Source organism: Echinops telfairi, unplaced genomic scaffold (genome assembly GCF_000313985.2).
Source record: "Echinops telfairi isolate 266 unplaced genomic scaffold, ASM31398v2 ScPeMD7_24;HRSCAF=84, whole genome shotgun sequence".
Lineage (NCBI taxonomy): Eukaryota > Metazoa > Chordata > Mammalia > Afrosoricida > Tenrecidae > Echinops > Echinops telfairi.
Window position 1 is genome coordinate 5,310,940 of NW_022103921.1, and position 18,959 is coordinate 5,329,898.

At 40.8% G+C, this 18,959-nt stretch overlaps 1 pseudogene; it reads right to left on the reverse strand.

The window, feature by feature from the left end:
• Positions 1-18,482: 18,482 nt before the first annotated feature.
• Positions 18,483-18,935, reverse strand: LOC101663355 (annotated as a pseudogene).
• Positions 18,936-18,959: the final 24 nt, after the last annotated feature.

Consider the following 18,959-nt stretch of genomic DNA (forward strand, 5'->3'; position numbering starts at 1 on the left):
ACCCCCATCACTTGCATTAATATATTTGTTTGTGGTTGTCTGATAACTAATCCTGTCAACACCTTGTGATCACACAGGCTGGTGTGCTTCTTCCATGTGGGCTTTGTTGCTTCCCTGGTAGATGGCTGTTGTTTAACTTCAAGCCTTTAAGGCCCAAGATGCTCTATCTTTTAATAGCTGGGCATCATGAGCTTTAAAAAAAAATTTTTTTTACCACATTTGCTTATGCACCCATTTTTTACTTCGGTGATCGTGTCGGGAAGGAGAGCATCAGAAAATACCAGGTTATTAGAACAAAGTGTTCTTGCATTGAGGGAATACTTAAGCAGAGATCCAGTGCCCATCTGCTACCTGCCCCCCACTATAATTCCAATTCTACCTTACAAATCTGGCTAGACCCAAGGTTGTACACTGGTACAGATAGGAACTGGAAACACAGGGAATCCAGGACAGATAAACCCTTCAGGACCAGTGATGAGAGTGGTGATACCGGGAGAGTGGAGGGAAGGTGGGGTAGAAAGGGTGAACCGATTATAAGGATCTCCATATAACCTCCTCCCTGGGGGATGGACAACAGAAAAGTGGGTGAAGGGAGACGGCAGACCGTGTAAGATATGACAAAAAAATAGTAATTTATAAATTATCAAGGGTTCATGAGGGAGGGGGGAATGGGGAGGGAGGGCAAAAATGAGGAGCTGATACCAAGGTCTCAAGTAGAAAGCAAATGTTTTGAGAATGATGACGGCAACAAATGTACAAAAGTGCTTGACACGAGGGATATAGGTATGGATTGTGATAAGAGCTGTATGAGCCACCAATAAAATGATTTTAAAAAATAGTTCCAAGTCTGTTTGTTGACCCTTCTAAATATTATTCACTCAGATCTGGTGAAGTGTCAGGCCCTGCCCACTGATTCCAAGGTCTATTTTTGGGATTACTCTGTACTTCATTGCTTTGCTCCCCTTGCTGCTCTGTTGGCCTCCCTTTGTGTTCCCTCTGGTGTGTGTGTGTGTGTGTGTGTGTGTGTGTAGGCAGTGGTGGTGGTGGTGGTGAGGGGTCCAACAGGGCACATTTCCCACACTGTATCTTCAGTGCTGTCCCTGTTCTGTGGGTCAGGTTGCGTCTCATGGTGGGGCCTGCCAGCTCCATGGTTCTTTTTGTGCATTGGCTGCTCTGAGCAGGAAAGGAATGCCATCTTCAAGGCTTGGTGGGCCAGGATGTGGTGTTGTTTATCTCTCTCTCTGTTTCCCTCTTAGTTTGCTGCTGTGGGTTCTGGGCAGACCCACCACTCTCTCTGGGGTGTATCTCCAGCGCTGTCCTCTATAGTGCATTCTTATGGGGAGGGGGTGGATGTAGTGGGTCCTGCATGAATTTCTGTTAGTTTGCTGCTTCATGCCAATATGTTGCCCTTAGGCTTGATGCCCCAGGTTGAGGTCTGGTCCCTTTCTCGCTTTTCTGTGGGAACCTGAACAATACCTTCCTGATGTGTGGGTTAGTGCCCTGTTTCCCCACTATCCATGTCCTCCCCCCACCCCCCAACTCCTTTCCCCCTCTGTTTTAGTTGGCTGTCACATGCATGTTACATGTATGTTGTTGTTTTCAAGTCAGCACTCCACTCTTGATGATCACATGCCCAATAGGTTGAACTGCTGTGATCCAGAGGAGGTTTATTAATTTTTATATGTAGATTGCCAGACCTTTCTTCTTAGTTGGTTTGGTCTAGAACGTCTGATGAAACCTGTTCAGCCACACACAAGCCTTCACCGACAGATGAATGGTGCCTGCATAAAATGTATTGTTTTTGTTGTTCTTGTTGTTAAGTGCCATCCAGTCACATCCAGCCCACAGTGAGCCTATGCACAACAGAATGACACACGGCCCAGGCCCACACCATCTTCACAATTGTTCCTATGCAGCCATTGTGTCGTTCCATCTCATTGAGTGTTTTCCTCTTTCTTGCTGCTTCTCCAATTCACCAAGCCTTATATCCTTCTCCAGGGAGAGACAAAGCCTTTCTCCAGACAAAGCCTTTCCACCTTTGCCTTTAAGGAACACTGTGTATGTGCTTCTTCCAAGACAGATCAATTTGTTGTTTGAACAGTCATTTCTGTATTCTTCTCCAGCACTGCAAATAGAATCCATTAATTATTTGTCAGTCTTCTTTTTTCAATATACAACTTTCACATGCTTAGGAGGCTATTGAAAAAAATCATAGCTTGGGTCAGGCTCACTTTAGTCTTCAGGGTAATGTGTTTACTTTTCAGTACTTTGAAGAGGTCTTGTGTAGTGGATCTACCTAACGCACTGTGACTTCTGATCTCTGGACTGCTGCTTCCATGAGCATTGATTGCGAATCCAAGCAAGACAAACTCCTATCCTTGAAAACTTCAACCCTTTCTCCATTTTTCGTGTTGTAACCTAAAGGCTCAGTTCTGAGAATTTGGGTCTTCTTGGAAATGAGTCATAATCCCTACTGAAGGCTACAATCCTTGATCTTCATCAGCAAGTGTTTCAATCCTCTTCATTTTCAGCAATCACTGTTGTGTCATCTGCATATTGCAAGTTGTTAATAAGCCTTCCTCTAATCTCGATGCCACATTTTTCTTCATATCCTATCACTTCTCTGATGATTGACCCAGCATGCAGATTGAATAAGTATGACCCAACTTGGATACACACCTATCTTGATTCTAAACCATGCAGTACTCCCTTGTTCTGTCCGCACAACTGCTACTTGATCCATATATGTCACACATAAGCACAATGAAGTGTTTTGTAATACTCATTTTTCTCAAAGTTATCCATAGTTTTTTTTATGATCCCCATAGTTGAATGTCTTCGCATAGACAATAAAGCACAAGTCAACAACTTTCTGGTATTCTCTGCTTTGAGCCAAGATCCATCAGACATCAATACTGATATTCAATGTTCCATGTCCTTTTCAGCTTCTGCCCTGAATCTCTGGAAGCTCCCTAACAATGTACTACTTCAACTACCCTATTGTTTGAGCATTCTGTTGGGTCACCTCTCTTTGGAATGGATACAGATGTTGATCTCTTACAGTCAGTTGGCCAACTATCCTGGTACAGGTGTGTAATAAAATGAATTAGGGCTTGGAATCAAACCCAAATCTCTAACAATGAACTTGAGTATTCTAGTAATATGAGCAGACTGTTATTTCCTGTTTTAAGTGGAATGGCTTTAGCTAAGATCCCTGGTGGCATAGTGAGCTTCTAACTGCATGGCTGGTCGCTTTAATCCACCAATCACTGTGCAGAAGAAGGCTGTTACAGCCTTAGAAACCCATCAGAGCAATGCCGCCGTGCTAAAGACTGGCTCTGGCTCAGCATCAACTCAATGCCAGCGAGTTTGGATTTATGTTTTAGAGGTTGCTTAACAATAGCTTATCCATTTAAAATCTTCTCCCTCTCCTTTCTAGAATGTGGTGCTGTGAAATGAGGAATGTCTATCCAGCAGCCCGAGGGGATGTTTTTCTGTTTTGTCAGACAACTTTCCTCCATAGGTGCTTACAACCCTGAATCCTTTGTCTTTTGAAGAATTGAATCTCTTATAGTCCAATCCCTGGTTTTAGCTTTGTTTTCTCTCCTGAACTTCACCTATCTTAGCTACAAAATAGTGTTGTCTGTTATATCTTTGCATTTGGGAAAATTTATTTAGGATTCTGAAAAGCTTATTTTAAACTCTATATAAATATTCAATATATCTCTTTTCCCCCAAAGTAATTTTATTAGGGCATAATCTAGATATCATACAATTCAATAGTTCAGTCATATCAAGCAGTGTTTTACACCCGGTACCAAAATCATTTGAAAATATTTTCTTCTTTCTTGTACTTCTTGAGTCCAAATCAAGAAGTACAAGAAAGAAGAAAATATTTTCAAATGAACACTTCTTTTAACTATTGTCTATATAGTGACACAAGCTGAGTTTTATGTACCAAAATGCATAGAAAGATACATAATACCAATAACAAAATACAGCAGAGATAGCTCCAATCTGGGAGGGGGGAAAAAAAAGCAAAAACCTAAAAACCAGGTCAAGCTCAAAGTATATCCAAAGGGACATCAAAAGACAAGGTTGTATAGTACCTACAGTACTCTCTGTCTGATACGCAGGTTATCCTAGCCCTCACTAATAGTCAGAGGGGAATCATCAGAGGCTTACTCCCTGCGTAGATCCTGCAAATGCATTTTGAGCTCCCTCTGTCATCCATAGCCCGCTGAAAACCAGAATTTCACAACTTATACTCTAGTACCATTCTCTCCTTAGGAATGGGGTTCTATCTTTCTCACTCCTTGGATCACAGATGTTGGAGTTCTTCCATGTGGGCTTAGTTGACATCTCACTTGAAAACATGCTTTTAATACCTCAGTCGCTATTCTTTCTGAGAACTGGGCATCATCCAATCAATATCTTTGCCACACTTTTCTATATCTTTAATGAACAGGTCTTCAAGAGTAGTCTGGATAGTGTTGAGGATGAAAAATGGAACATTCAAATAGTATAAGACATGGTCTCTTTCCCAAAGGAATTCAAAGTAGTGAGACTTTACAGAAATCAATGCATGAAATAATGTGGAGTAATTAGGACAAATTGCAAAGTGGAATTACCTTTTCGTCCTGTGTTGAAATCATTCTCTTTAAGGTGAATTATTCAGGAATGATGTAACACCGTGAGTGCTGCAAAATATCCAGTCCTTAAAAGTTCTTGTGTCTAATAAGAGAAATAAAAGTTCGCAGTTGCACGTTTCATCGTTCGATAGGTTGCGTAAATCTTAGCTTGCACATATTTATCTTTTTTCCCCTTTTAATCTAAGTAAACAACCATTTCCTTTGAAGCTCAAGTAAAGAATTTTCCCTCAGTGTTGTGAAAGAAAAACAACAAAATTCACTGTTTTGCATTTATTGGGAGACGGTAGGTTTGTTTCCAATATGCCAGTTTCCAATTTGAATTTTATAATTTTTTTCCTGTTCTATTAAAAGCATTGTTACATTTGTTTATTTCATTTCACATAGGGAAGAAAAGTTGGTTTAATAACTCGACCCTGTTATCATTGGTCCCCTCATATTTTGTTTTATTACAAATTTTCTTCTTAATCACTAGCTTCACCTTCAGTTGCCTTCATTCTCCCCCCCCACTACCACTGACCCCACACATTGGAAGCTGCTCCTGTATGTTATGTCCTTGTCCCATGTGTTTAATAAATATTCTTAGGTAAACACATACCAGTGAGTAATAATATGCACAGTTGTTTTCAAGATGTTTACTTTTTTCAAGTGTAGTGGGTAAGAGTGTGGATCCTGGAGCATTCTGCTTCGATTTATACCCGAGCTGCATGACTTACTAGATTTGCATGTTTGGGCTTGTGTGTTAGTCTGGGTCTACTAGAGAAACAAATTCACAGACACTCCTATGTGTGTAACAGAGAACTTTATTTAAAAGAGCAACTCTACATTAAGAAAATGTCCCAGTGTAGTCCAAGTCAAGTCCATAAATCCGATATTAGCCTATATGCCCGTTACCAGTCTCTAAATTCTTCTTCAGACTCAGGCAGCACATGCATTGACATCGAATGCAAGAAGAAAGATCACAGGCCAGTGGGTCAAAAGTCTTGTGGATCTGTGGTGGTGGAAGCATTTCAGCACTGCCATGGGTCTCCATGTGGCTCCCCCAGCTCCAGGGCTTTGGCTCCATCAAGGGTCTCCATGTGGCTTGTCAGGAAGACAAGCAGAATGTGTATCTGGCCTCCACTGAGCCATTTATGTCCTTTGCACCTCCAAGTGAGGTCATCAAACTGCCACCTGATTGACAGGCTAAGCTCCACCCCTTCGCAAGTTGAAAGGAGATTATGTAACTGCCACAGCTTGCCTTTTAATACAGCTAGGCTTCAGAATATCCATCTTTACAACAAGGAAATTAATAATGCCTTTTTAATGAGTAGTTGTATGAATTAAAATAGTCAATGTATATAAAGTGCTCAGAACAGTGCTTAGCACATAGAAAGTACCGGTTAAATATTAAACATCATTAAACACACACACACACACACACACACACACACACACTCATTACCATGGAATTGATTTTAACTCATAGTGACCAGATAAGAGAAAATGGAACTGCCTATGTGAGTGTCCATACAAATCTTTATGAATGCAGAAAATCTCATCTTTCTCCCGTGGAGAGGATGTTGGCCTAGTGTGTAGTGGCCCAACACGTAACCCACTACATCACCAGGGTTCCTTAAGTACCTAGTAAGCACCAGGTAAGTAGTAACTATCACTGTGTGCATTTAATTTGTATCATTTAGTTAACAATTTATTAACAATTTAATTTAAGGAGTGATAGACTTGTATAAGGGGTTGCTTAAAAAGCAAGAGCAATAGGAAATGCAAATATATTTATTTTTAAAAATCCGCTCATTCAGCCGTTGGTCTTAAGTGCCGTTGCATCGCTCTGACTAATAGCAACCCTCTGTCCGACAGAAGGAAACATTGCCTTGTCCTTTGCCATCCTCACAATTGTTTCTCTGTTTGAGCCCATTGGTTTGTCCACCGTGTCAATCCATCGTGTGGTGGGTCTGCCTCTTCTTCCCTGCTTCTTGACTTTACCAAGCCCGATGTCCTCCTCCAGGGACTGGTCTCTCCTGACAAGTCCAAAGGACTTGAGATGAAGCCTCACCATCCTTGCCTATCAGGCGCATTTTGATGACCCGTCTTCCGAGGCAGGTGTGTTTGTTTCACAGGCAACAGGTGGTACTGAAAGTATGCTTAGCTAACACCGCGCTGCTTCAAATGCATCCGCTCTTCTGCGGTCGTCTGTATTCAGTGCGCAGCCTTTGCATGCGTGTGAAGTGAATGAAGACATCGCGATCTCAGCCCTCAAAGAGACGTCTTTGTTTTTTCATGCTCTAAGGAGGTCTTGTGCAGATCTGACAAACACAGTACATTATTTGAACTCTTGACTACTGCTTCCATTAGGAGTAATTGTGGATCCAAGGCAATGAAATCATTGATCATTTAAAAAATCCTATTTCAACTTCTCCTACTTTCTATTGGTCCATTTGTAAGGACTTGTGGTTTCTTTACACAGAATCGTATTCCACACTGAAATATATAGCCTTGTCCTTCATTAGTGTTTCAATTCCTCTTCCCTCTCGAGAGGCAAGGTTGTATGACCTACCTAATGAGCACTCCTCCAGTCTTGATGTGATCTTCTTTCTATAGTCCAGCTTCTTGAATCATTTACTCAGCATCCAGTTTGAATAAATATGATGAAAGCATTCAATCCTAACATAAACTTCTCCTAACTTTAAACTATGCACTATTCCCTTGTTCTATGTACAGTCTATGTACAAATTCCTCATGAACAAATCAAGTGTTCTGGAATTCTCATTATTTGCAAAGCTATTCGTAGTTTGTGATGACTCACATTCTCATGCTTCATTTGAAGTCAATAAAACACAAATAAACATCTTTCTGGTTCTCTGCTTTCAGTCAAATTCCCAAGGAATGGTGTTGGATTCATCAAAATGAACATTTCAAGTTCCATCTTATAGTGCAATGCTGTCTGTGATAGGTAATATCTATATGCCTACAAGAAAGTCCTGTTAATACAACTATTATTTCAATTATGCACCAACCACTAAAGCTAGTGCTGAAGAAATTGAAGACTTCTACCAACTTCTTCGGTCTTAAATTGACCAAATATGCAGTCAAAGGGAATTGTTAATAATTGGTTATTGGAATGCCACAGTTGGCAACAAAGAGGAAGGCACAGTAATTGGGGAAAAATAGAGACCTTCATGAGAGAAATGATGCTGGACATTGCATGAGTAGTAATTTGCAAAACAAGCATATTCTTCATTGAAAATTTCTTTTCTCAACATCGTGAACATTGAATGTACATATATTCAATTCAATTCACATATATCTACAATACAGAAGAAATAAATTTACTACATCTGCAGGAAGCTACAGTGGAAAAGCACAATATTAGAAAACAAAACAGCTAGGGACTGACTATGAAACAGAACATAATACGTAAGTTTGGTTTGAATCTAAAGAAAACATTTTTAAAGTCCATCAGAGCTAAATGATGACCTTAATTATATCCTGCCTGAATTTCAAGAACACGCAAGAACAGATTTGGCACATTTAACACTAATGACGGAAGATCTGATGAGTTGATTGTCTCTGTTCTATGTTTCATTTCTTCGGGTTCTAATATGCAATACAATGGCCACACAATAACTCACAGTCAACATGCATGATCTAAGAGTTTATGAAGGAAACTTCAATGCCAGCAAGAAATGCTCAGGGATTAGTTAGTTGTTTATCCCGGCATGTTTCCAAGTTCTTTCTGGTCTGCTAAATGCCCAAAGAACCCACCACTCTGCTAGAAGCATCAATCCAAAGGCATTTTGCTTAAACTCCATAGTCAGCAAACCCAGCTCCCTGAATTAAGTGCCCAGAGGCAGCCACTCCAATAAGCCTGAAGGCAGTTACTCAGCTCCACTTTCATGGGTCAGCTAGTCCGATTTTTCCAATTAAGTGCCCAGAGGCACCCCACTCCATATGCCAGCCTCTAACACAAAATTTCTCAGCTTTACTTGCTCTGTGGGTTGGAAAGCCCATCCCTTTGATGGCCTTCTGGACCCACGAGGTTTACCGAAAAAGGTTCTCAGGTCTCAAGGATTCACCCCATTTCTGGCTCTTGCTGGTGATGGGATCCCACTTCCTGCTTCTCAGGGGGATCTTTTTGTACACAGCAGGATGGTACTCCTGGGAATCCTGTTCACAGTATCTTATCAGTATCTTCCCCTGTCTTCTTACCAAAACTATGCTGGGAAACTTCCTTGATGGTGAGGTAGAGACTTTGATCAGAAGAGCCATATTAAATAATCCATTGCTCCTGCAACATATAATGTCAATAACTGAAAGGATTCTGTTGTACATTTCACTAAACCCCATGGCAGAGCCCATAGACCAGAGTATTAGACCCAAAGATCACTCATGTACTCACAGATGAGTCCTATCCTTATCTCTGGGAGAAATGGTGGGAGTGGGGTACCTTCTTACCTAACCCATGCAGGGAAGGGTCATTTGGTGGTCATTAGAGTCACATTAACTAATTCACTGCCCCTACCCTGTGGATGACAACAAGAACATCATATATAAAGAGATTTAAAGGTCATTAAAAAGACAGTAAAGAAAGACAAAAATCAGAGTGGATATCAGAATATATGGTGAAACACACTCTTCAACATAGAGTCCCTAAAGCCAGTGGAAGAAATGATGGAGTTAAAGAACAGAATAAAACGTTTCAAAGGGCAGCTGGAGAAGACAAATTTATGCGTTGTAATGAAATGTGTAAAGAGATGGAGTGAGAAAGCCAAAAGACCTGAAGGAAATGAAGAAAAATGTCAAGCCTCAAGTTATAATATTAAAGGATTCTATGGGCAAAATATTGACTGGTGCAGGAAGCAACAAAAGTTGATAAAATAATACAGTTACTGTACCCCAAAATTGGTTGATATTGAACCATGTAAGAGGTAAGGTAGCACATGATCAAGAGCCAATGCTACTGAAAGAAGTCCAATCTGTAGTGAAGGCATTAGTGAAAAACATGGTTCCAAGAATTGACAAAATGTCTACTGAACTGTTTCAATCAGTTAAGGATGTACTGAAAACATTCACACATTTATGCCAGGAACTTCAGGAGACAGTTACCTGGACAGTCAAGAGGAACAGATCCATGTTTACCTACATTCCAAAACAGGTGACCCAACAGAATGCAGAAATTATCCCACAATATAATACCACTTACAAGTAAAATTTTTCTGAAGATAATATAATAAAGGTTATAGTCGTCGTCAACAGGGAGCTTGCAGAAATTCAAGTCAGATTTAGAAGAAAATGTCGTAGGAGGGTTATCATTGCTGATGTCCGATAGATCTTGTCTGAAAGTAGAGAATAGAAGCTGTTTGCTTGCACTTTGACTATGCCAAGGCGTTTGATTGTGGATCATTTTGATAAGGATGGGGACTTCAGAACACACCATTTTAGTCAGAACCTGTGCATGGAGCCAGAGGTAGTCTTACAAACAGAATAAGAAAATAATTCTTGGCTTGAAACTAAGAAATATGAGTGTCAGGGTAGTATCCTTTCACCATACTTATCCAATCTATATCAGTGGATCTCAACCTTTCTAATGCCACGACCCTTTAATCCTGTTCCTCATGTTGTGGTGGCCCCCCCAACCATAAAATTATTTTTGCTGCTACTTCATAACTGTAATTTTGCTACTGCCATGAATCACCATGTAAATATCTGATATGCAGGATGTATTTTTATCGTCGCAAATTGAACATCATCAAAGCATAGTGATTAATCACAAAACAATATGTAATTATATATTATGAAATATTTCTTTCTAATGACAAATAAATGAAATTTTGTCTTGAAGCATGGTGCAGCATGGGTAACAGTCTTCCTGGGGTACTTGTATTTGGGCGTATCTGCATGTGGGCGGACCTGCCTGGAGATGGATAGAGGAACTGTGTCTCAGCTCCTAAGACATCGGAAATAAGTGTTTTCCGATGGTCCTGGGCAATCCCTGTGAAAGGGTTGTCCGACCCCCAAGGGGGTCATGACCCACAGGTTGAGAACCTCTGATCGATATGCTGAAAAGCTGGCCTATATAAAGAAGAATGCTGCATCAGGATCGGAAGAAAACTTATCAACTACCTGTGATATACAGATGGCACAAGCTTGCTTGTTGAAAGCCAGAAGGACTTGAAGTCTTTGCTGATGAAAATCAAGCAGACTTTAATGTAACTTACAACTCAATGTAAAAAAAGGCAAAACTGTCAGAACGAAATCAATAGATAACATCATCATAAATGGAGAAAAGATAGTTATTGTAGAGGATTTCATTTTGTTTGGCTCCACAATGAATGGTCATTGAAGCAGCAATTCTGAACTCAAAGGATGTGCTGCATTGAGCATAATTCCTGCACACGACCTCTTTAATGCGTTGGATGAAGAACAAGGTGGTCACTTTGAAGACTATGGTGTACCTGACCCATGGGATTTTCAATCCTATCACAGGCGTATGTAGGTTGATAAATGAGGAACATTGAATACGCGATGCATGTGAATTATGGTGCTGGGAAATCGTATTGAAAATGCTGTAGACTTCCAAAAGGACAAAACAGAAATTCTATCTGGGATGCAATACAGCCAGAATTCTCCTTAGAAGTGAGGGTGACAAGACTTCCTTTCCCTTACTTCAGATTTGTTAGCAGGAGAGACCAACCCCTGAAAAAGGACCGTAAGTTTGGTAAAATAGAATGGCAGAGAAGAAGAGGAGAAACCTCAATGAGATGGAATGATGACACAGTGGTTTCAACAATGGGCTCACACAGAGTAATTGTAATGGCGGCCCAGGACTGGGCGCTGTTTCCTACTGTCATGCACAGGAATGCAATGAGTCAACACCAACTCAGTAGCATGTCACAAGTTGCAATGCTACATTTGAAACATTTTCCCACGAGATTATGGAAATTATGGCTTTAAAAGGGATAGTCTATCTCTTAATATATTCTCTTTTACGGTTGCTGTTAAGTACTTCCTGGGTTGTAATCTCCTCTTCCTTTCCCAGTACGAGGCAAAAGAGGAACGGAGACTAAGGTATAGATTTGTTTGCTTGCAACTGTTCACTGACAGGTATCTTCTCTAGGCTGCTAACATCCTTGGGAAGATCCTGATGTTTATCTGATCATCAGCAACGAGCCTACATAGTTTATCTTCTGTTTCGGCGCTTTGCTGAATGACTCATTTATGGCAACGCCAGAAGATGAGAGCGCATACTTTCACCTGAGAAACATCCACCTGAGTTCTTTCTGGTCCCTGGGATGTGGTCCTTCTTCCCAAGTTCCTTTTCCATCTAGACTCACTAACACTTTCTTTTTCGGAATTCATCAGTCCCTTTCTTACGTTATTTCTTTTTTTCAGTAAATAATTTTACTGGGGCTCTTACATATATTATAACAAACCAGACATCCGTCATCTCAAGCGGAACATGTACAATTATTGGTATCAGTAATTTCTATACACTATCTTTCTTCTTGAGTCCTTTAATATCAGCCGCCCATCCTGCCACCCCCCAAACCCTTAATATATGATGTATTGTTATTATTATTTATGCATATCTTCCACCGCCCATTCTGTCCCTTTATCTACTATCCTGGTGTTCTTCCTGTGAGGTGGGTTATTCCACCATCATTGCTATCCCCTTTCTTATTTCTGATACATCTCTGGGTATGAGTCTGGGGCAGAATACAGCAGCCAATGAAAGTGTGTCATTTAGTCAAGCATCCCAGAATTTTCTTTTGAAAATGCCAGTGAATCTTGCTTATACATATGCACAAGTACAGAGTTTATAAATTACTCCATGATAATAAATGATTATTGCAAGAGTCTGTATGTTGTACTGTCTTTCCCCTTTTAGAGAGCATCTAGCTTCAATAGTTGAGATCCAACCTTAGCCGTTTCCTCTTGCTCATCTTATACATCAATTTGATTAGAAAAACATTCCTATTTCCTTTCAAAACTACATCTTAAACATATCTACTGTTTTTAATGTCTCCCTTATTCAAGATCCTAGTCTTTCTTACCAGTAGCCTCTAAATGGTCTCCAATTTTGCTTCCATTCTGACACATTCTATACCCAGTAACCACATTATCTTGTCCAAACACCTCACCATGGCCCACATGACTCAGCATGATTAGCCTTTTGCCTTTCTCTCCACTCTTCAGAAATGCTATTTTTCTATTCTATTACTAAGCTTTTATTTCTCCACACTTGCTCTTCTTCAGAACACTCTCTACACATGCTCTATTTTGTATGTTCATTGTTCCTTCCTCAATTCGCTATTAGTCAGCCTTCAAATGTCAGCTTGTAGACTGCTTTTAAGGCCTGTCTGAATAATCTTTGTAAAGCGAGTCCTCCGGAGCATAATTTCCTCTCGTTTCATTTTCTTTGGATTCATATTATTTGGCAACACTGCCATCAGATTGTCATTTAGAGCTTGCTTAACGACTCTCACTACTTACTTATAATCACCATAAGCAAGATGTCATGTCTGTTCTGTACATCACCACATCCCTATTGGAAGACAGCAGCGAAGGAAAAGTAAAGTAAATTTATGTGATCTGAATAATAGTTACTGGTTGGTTTGGCTCAATAAGCGGTTTCTTGATGAGGTTGGTAGTTTCTGCCATCGTTAAGGTTGATTTTGTAGACATGGAATGAAAAATAAAACGAGGAAGGAAAACCATTTAGTACAAGAACAAAACAGGAAGGAGAAGAATGTGATGTCGGTAATGTAAGGCAATTTCACATATTTATGGTGTCCTGAAACATGGAGTGAGCCATTCATTTCTTGGGGTCAGCTCTGAAATAGATTCTGTCCTAGGTGATATAGAAAACTTAATCCCACAGCCTAACCTCAAAGGATAAACTCAAAATATAGAGTTGTGTGTAAAGAGAAGTGAAACTATAATGGAGAGCAAAATAGGTGAAACACTCACATAGTGCTTGCTGTTGCACCGGTGGGGATCAGGCAGGACTTAAAGATAAGGAGGACAGATTGGCCTAAAAAGATGACTGGATTTTGACAGGCAGTGTGTGGGACTCCCTTCAAATCAGAGGTGCCCTGGGGAGGCAGAAGGTACGCATGTAGCTGCAAGGTGATCTGCAACATCAGCAGCTGGAAACTGCCAGTCACTCCAAGGGAGAATGAGGGGGCTTTATTCCCGTAAAAAGTTACAGTCCCTCAGTCTCACAGAGACGGTTCTACCCTGTCCAATTGTGGGGTTAAGGGGAAGAGGGAACCCCACAAAACATCACAGGTCCGGTAGGCGCAATTGTACAGCGATAATAAGTAGAGATTATAGTAAAGTCATAGAGAGCATGAGAGTTAAAGGATAGAGTCAAGTAACGGAGTCAGACGCAATTCACGGTAGCATAGCTCACCTCAGCCAGGCTTGATGGTCCTCGTGAAGGGGGCTTAGTCATCAGAGCAGAAGCCGCTGCTTCATCCTCCTTAGTCACCTCCAGCCACCCTCTCGAGAACCAGGGAGCCTCATTATTTATTGCTAACCATGCATCATACCACTTTAGGGGATCTGATTGCAGAGTCATACATCACAGAAAGGGGCAATACAATTCATTCTAGAACAAGTTTGATCACTCTGATGTCTCATATAATAAAACAGACAATTACCATTCTGGGAGGCATGCAAGTTCCCTGATAGCGGACAATAACCTGAGTCACCGGGAGGGGTATTAACATAAGCAATACAGTGAACCCTCGCCACTTCGCGCTTCGACTTCCGCGGCTTCACTCTATCGTGGTTTTGTGTAACAGCACCCACTGCCTACACCTGCTCCTTCAGAGGAAAAAGACGGCGACCCACCTGTAGAGTACATCCCTTAAGTCATTTCATAGGCTATTGATTACAGTATTTGTAAGAACTATGTATAATAATACTGTATGTGAAATATGTAATACTGTAAACTAGATGCCATAAGTAATATAATAAATAATAAATGATAATTGTAACGTCCAAAATGTTTGACTGTATTTTCCCTTTTTCGTTTAATAAATTGGGTAATACGAGTGTAATGGTGACTAAAGGGTGTTTTTTCATGTCCTCTATGCTCTAACTACGAAAATATTTGATTTACAAATAAGGAATCCTACTTCGTGGAATTTCATTTATCATGGTAGGGTCTAGAACCGATTAACCGCGATAAATGAGGGTTCACTGTACAATCAATAGGAGGGGAATCACCTAGGGGTGTGCCCACATTAGTTGTGGGAATAACAATGGTGTCTGCTTGAGCTAGACAGCTGATAATGACTATCTAACCTTGGTCATCCTTGGGCGGGTTTGCCCTCTCTGGTATCTCCCACAAATAAACAGACCACCACTATCCTTATCAGAAGGGAGTGGGTCTTATTTAGGGTGAGTCAGACTAATAGTCTAGCCACTATAGATGGCTGATGTTAAGGAGAATAACCTCTGACCTACTTTTGCTGCCTAAAGAACAGTCATTCTTAAGCAGCTAAGTCTGGTGCATATTTTGGGGAGACAACTTAAGAGAAATCCTTCTGTTCCTCACACAATTGGGTCGCTATGAGTCAGCATCAACTGACAGCAGTGACTGACTTTTTCTTGACATCATCTAAACAATACCGTATAATACATTAGGAGTCCCTGGCTGGCACGAACTCTTTCATTGTCAAGGTTCTTGACACTTACAAAGTTACAAAAGGCTTGAGTTTGAACACGCCAGAAGGTGCCTCAGAAAAAAGGCTTGGTAATCGGCTTCCAAAAACTAGCCTTTGAAAATCTTCCAATTGATGGTTCTCTTCTGGGTCACACCGGGTAGTCATGAGTCAGAATTTACTGGACCACCATTGGTTTGGATTTTTGGTAGAATAGATCATGCTCTGAGAGTGGATTAGAATTGTTTCTACATAGTATTGCAAAGACAATACTGTATGGAAGTGCCGTAGACCTTAAAATTGGCAGATATTGCCAATGAAAGTGAAGACAAGTAATTTGGTCTAGTTAAGAGAATCTTTGTTTTGTAATTAGCCTAAAAGGAAATGAAAATCCAGCTGCCTCATGATTTTGCCTCAGTGCGTCCTTACAATTTTGAGGAAAGCATATTTTCAATAGTCTCCATGCATCTGTGAGCAAATTCAGTCTATCAATTTTGAAAAAAATAAAGCATAACAATGAAATAATCCATCTACCAAAAATACTTTTGTATATGTGAATACATAGTTGTGGTGTAATTTGATTTTAGTTTGAACTTAATTCTTATTTTCCTTTATAATCCTTGGATTATACTATCTACAGCACAGCAATTATTTCTGAGAAATTTAATGTGAAAAGGGGTTTAATTCCCATCTCTCAAGACAATTTAGTATTGTAAACAGCCAGGCAGAGTTCTTCCACAGGTAAGTCGACAATCGTTTATAAATGTTACAGCCTTTCTTTAAAGGCGAAATCAAAGTAAGCATTAAGGATTGAATACATTCATAGGGATGTAGTTCTCTGTAGTACAATTCCCCTTTCTTTTAGGAAAGTTTAGTAGTATGACATTTACAATGGAAAATCAAGTAGGATGTCAACAAAGCAATGACCTAGGAGAATCTCTCTCCTACATGAGAGCCGGAGGAGCCCTGCTATAACAGAGTGGCTCATTACGGAGTCACTATTATTTCTAGACTGAGGTGGCTACACACAGAGCAGCGAGAGAGCAAGAGCCCTCAATTTCACAGTAGTTAATTCTGGAAAACCAAACCCTCATGAAGTGGGACCTGATGGGAAAGATAAATGTCATCAAATCAGGAAGTGAAAGATGAGGAGATCTAAAATACAAAAATACATAATGCTGCCCAGTGTAAATTAAATTAAATTCTTTTAAAAATCATGCTATTGAGGGCTCATACAACTCTGATCGCAATCCATCCATCCATTCATTGTGCCAAGCACATTTGTACGTTTGTTGCCATCATCATTCTCAAAGCATTTGCTTTCTGCTTGAGCCCTTGGTATCAGCTCTTCATTTTCCCCTCTCCCTCTTGACTTGATAATTTATAAATTATTATTTTGTCATGTCTTATACTGTCTGACGTCTCCCTTCACCCACTTGTCTGTTGTCCACCCCCCAGGGAGGGGGTTACATGTATATCCTTCTAGTCGGTTCCCCCTTTCTACCCCACCTTCCCTGCACCCTTCCAGTATCGCCACTCACACCACTGGTCCTGAAGGGTTTATTTGTCCTGGATTCCCTGTGTTTCCAGTTCCTATCTGTACCAGTGTATATCCTCTGGTCTAGCCAGATTTGTAAGGTAGAACTGGGATCATGATAGTAGGGGGCAGGGGGTTGGAAGCATTAAAGAATTAGAGGAAAGTTGTATGTTTCACCATTGCTATACTGCATTGTGACTGGCTGGTCTCCTCTCCTTGACCCGTTTGTAAGGGGATGTTTAGTTGCCTACAGATGGGCTTTGGGTCCCCACTCCGCACTGTCCTTCATTCTCAATAATATGTTTTTTTGTTCTTTGATGCCTGATCCCTGATCCCTTTGACACCTCGTAATCACACAGGCTGGTGTGCTTCTTTCATGTGGGCTTTGTTGCTTCTGAGCTAGATGGCTGCTTGTTTACCTTCAAACCTTTAAGACCCCAGATGCTCTATCTTTTGATAGCCGGGCACCACCAGCTTTCTTCACCACATTTGCTTATGTACCCACTTTGTTTTCAGCGATCGTGTCGGGAAGGTGAGCATCACAGACTACCAGTTTAACAGAACAATGTGTTTCTTGTAATTTAAAAAATGCTTGTCATGGTGTCCTCCTAGGTTATACACATATTTACAACAGTTTAAGGAGCCCTGGTGGCACTGTCAGGTAAGCGTTAGGCTGCCAACCACAAGGTCAGTGATTCAAACCCACCAGCCACTCTATATGTTCCTGTAAAGATATACAAAATCCTCAGAAGCCTATACAGGCTTGCTATGTGTCAGAATCAGTGGGTAGCAGTGGAGTTGGGTTTGGGTTGACACAACTTAAAAAAAATTACCTAACATTTTAAACAGATATGTGATCACAGCTTTTCAAGGGAATACTATACTTGCATTTGCTAAGCCTCATAGCATTTAGTGTTGAAGTTATTGATGGCGTGCTAGCTATCACCAGATGTAGAGCAGCAGGAGAAAAGTCATTTGGAAAAAAATTTTTTTAACATTTCCACAGTATTTAGTTTCCTTCTTTTTGGTAGACTACCAGAAGGAGGAAAAGCAAGATCCCACTGTAGTCTGAAGTGGACAGTGACAGAGACAGTACAAGGACGAGATAGCCAGTCAGATCAGATAGAAGACACATAGGGTTCTATTTTCTGCTCATTTCTAGACTCTAACTGAAGTGTTGGGTTTAAGTGCCTAGCACATGGTATTCAAAAAATGTCAGGTTTTTGGTTTTTTGTTTTTTTAAGCAGGGTTCCACACATGCTAGGTTATTTTAAACACCATCCTTTTTCTTTCAGAGCAGTGGTTCTCAACCTGTGGGTCACAACCCTTTGGAGGTCGAAAACCCTTTCACAGGGTTTGTCCCATTCATAAGAGTAGCAAAATTACAGTTATGAAGTAGCAATGAAAATACTTTTATGGTTGCGGGGTCGCCACAACAACTGTATTAAAGGGTCACGTCATTAGGAGGGTTGAGAACCACTGTTTCAGAGCTTACCTAGCAAACTAGATCACTAACAGTACAGTTTGGGTAATGCCGTGTGCTTCCCCTACCCTCTCACTCCACTGTGCTGCAAAGGGCTGAGAGTTGAGCTTCCCTGGGGTCTAGCGAGCTTGTCCAGGTAGATTCTACACGGAAGGCTGTACGTTGCAACTCTCTAGTGCAAAGTCCTCTCTCTTTTGGAGATGATAGTTGTAGGGAAAGAAGCATACGTGCATGCTTAATTCATGGGCTGTCTTCAGGAGTTCAACAGCCTCGCTGCATTCAGTGTCTTGGAAATCCACATCATTCACAGCTAAGACTTGGTCTCCTTCCTGTGGTCCTGCTCTATGTGCATCAGATTCAGAAATCACCTTGGAGATGAAGATGCCTAGCTGGGACGCCTTTCTTCCTCGGATGTTAAATCCCAACTGAGCTCTAAGAGGCTTAGTTAATGCCATAATTCGAAGCAAAATCTGGATCAGCTCATTGTTGTAGTCTGGGTGGTATACTCTCTCATGAGGAGGGATCCACCCTGTTGGATTATCATAGGCAGGCAGGAAAACCACCGGGTAGTCATTATAAGGAATCTAGTTGTCCATTTCTGGCAAAGCCTCCCTGAGTCC